General features: G+C 34.3%; 1 long non-coding RNA gene across 1 annotated transcript; it reads right to left on the reverse strand.

Annotated features, from left to right (window-relative positions):
* Positions 1–1,618: 1,618 nt before the first annotated feature.
* LOC109953557 (uncharacterized) lies at positions 1,619–2,238 on the reverse strand. Its single transcript, XR_002273929.1, has 3 exons — positions 2,195–2,238; positions 2,011–2,076; positions 1,619–1,761 (listed from the first exon to the last, which is right to left on the reverse strand). It is a non-coding gene; the product is annotated as an uncharacterized LOC109953557 (long non-coding RNA).
* Positions 2,239–2,389: the final 151 nt, after the last annotated feature.

The raw sequence follows: 2,389 nt of genomic DNA on the forward strand, positions 1-2,389 counted from the left end.
AGACAGGATACAATATTATTCCAAAAATAAAAGAACCTAAAATCAGCTAGGAATTTTTATAGTTCCAATAACGTTCCAGTTTTTTTAGGAAAACGCTATCTTAGAACGTTCCAGTGATGTTTTCAGCGGCAAGTTTTTAAAAGGTTCCTGTAACGTTCATATTGTGGGTGTAAGAACATTTCAAGGTAACGTTCTTAGAAAATTCCAAATAAAATATTTTCAGAATGTTATATCGGCAACATTCTTGGAATGTTTTAACCCATTGTTACCATAATGTTTTAGTTTTTCATTCCTACAACATTGTTTTGGGGGGTATAATAATAATAATGTTAGTACATAATGTTTTTCTGACCGAATGTTCTCAAACCATTTCCCTATATTTTTATTGGGAAGGTTTTCATAAGGTTCCTATAACGTTTTTTCAACGTTCTTAAAACAATGGTAACCTAACACTTAAATTTCTTTTTAGGAATTAAATAAAACAGTCATGATGTTTAATTTCTCCAATTGTCAATTTAGCTTTTTAAAATCCAGAAATTCTGATGGTGTAAAAAGATTTGAGTGTTTTTACAACACCACCAGCCTAACATTAATACCACTAGCCTAACATTAATACAACATAAAAATATGCATGTGTTCTTGGTGACAATGTTTCCAGTTATTTTTAAACATTTATTATGAAGGTCAACAAGTTTAAACAAACTCTGCAACTTTGTTTTAGATAACAGAAAATTACTTTGCACTGTACAATTTAAATGAAGAAACCATATACTTTTCTGATAGTCAGTTAACAATCCAACATCCTTACGCACAGCTTCACCACTTCAATGTCTGTCCTCAGATTGCGCAAATGCACTACCACCTACAAAAAAAGTGCATTAAATATACTGGAAATAAATAAACAGTTTTGATGGATTTAACAAATCGATAATTACTAACCTGAATTCCCCTGTGGGGTGCATACTTTAAAGTCTCTGCAACAAAGTGCTCAAAGATCTGCTGGGCCACTGCCGGATGTATTCTACAACATGCATCTTAGAAGAATAGAGAAAACAAAAATAGTTATTATGCCCATGTTATGTGATGTGTTGTGATGCTTTTTTATTTAAGAAATAATATTTGAGGCTATGTAATAACTTAAATAACATAAAAATAACATTTTCACTTGTGCACTTACCCTTTATGACTTTATATAAAAGCAGGTCTTCAAACCTTTTCTTCCCTTTTCTGCCTTTCAGACTATAGGCTGCCCAAGGGGCATTGGTGCCAATTTTGCACATTATTCTACGCACAGAGTCCCCAGGACTTTGTCCGCCCAAAAGGCTCAGGTAGTTAACCTGATAGATATAAAATAAGTTTACTGTAACTTAATGCAAATTCACATTGTTTTTACCAAGTTAATGTCAAAATAATGGAAAAACATTTAAAAAAATATTTTGGAAACAAGACGGACTTCCATCACCACTGCATTAATTAAAAAAACCTTTATATGTGAAAATCTAGCAATACAGATTTGACTTTTTTGATTATGAAACCTTTATTTGCATACTATTTTATTTCTATAGTTCTGGCCCCTCAGCTTTGCTGAAGCTTCTTTCAGTTGTACTGGCTCATCCGGTGGTGTTCCAAAGTCCTCCAAGATCTCAGGGTCCTGAGATGTAATACCATGGCTTATTGCAGAATTAATGACCTCAAGACGCTGCTCAATTTTGTCCAGTTTCATTAGGATTGACCTGACATATCTTGTCAGGCTTGAATCCTCTGTAATAGAAGATATAATTTCACGTTAATAGCATGCCGAAATGCTGAAACCTTTGTCACCATCCGATTCAGTAAAGAAACAGTCAGATCTCCTTTAATTTTAGCTGTCAGAGATAATTTAAAATACGCCAATATTAGTGCCAATGCAGCACCTCTGGAGTGGTTCAGGACATCTCTAAATACAATACACATAAAACACTAAGAGTGCACTATGCTTAGCATGATTTTTCTTTTTTAATTCAGACTTACCCTGGTCAATGCTTGCTGTTGGTGTCCTTGGGGACATCGCCAAATTCACACTTGGTGATGGTGAACCTTTATTTCAAAGAAGGATACATTTTTATTTACTGTTAACTGAGACCACTAGGACAATAATCAGTTTGTACAGTTATCCAAAAAAACAACAACCCACAAATCAAATATGAGCACCTACTTGGATTGGCTGGGGAAGCAAGAGGAGAGGGGTGAGGAGGGCTGCTCATACATCTGGTTTCCACTGGTTCTGGAGGTGGGAATTGCAAACTTTTTAATAATTTAAAAAGAATGCAGATATAGTAATTTTATAGCACACGATGTTCCCTATTGAACCCCAAACCTTATAAAGGAACAAACAGTTTATGCAGTGTTT

Source organism: Monopterus albus, unplaced genomic scaffold, assembly GCF_001952655.1.
Source record: "Monopterus albus unplaced genomic scaffold, M_albus_1.0 scaffold770.1, whole genome shotgun sequence".
In the NCBI taxonomy this organism is placed as follows: Eukaryota; Metazoa; Chordata; class Actinopteri; order Synbranchiformes; family Synbranchidae; genus Monopterus; species Monopterus albus.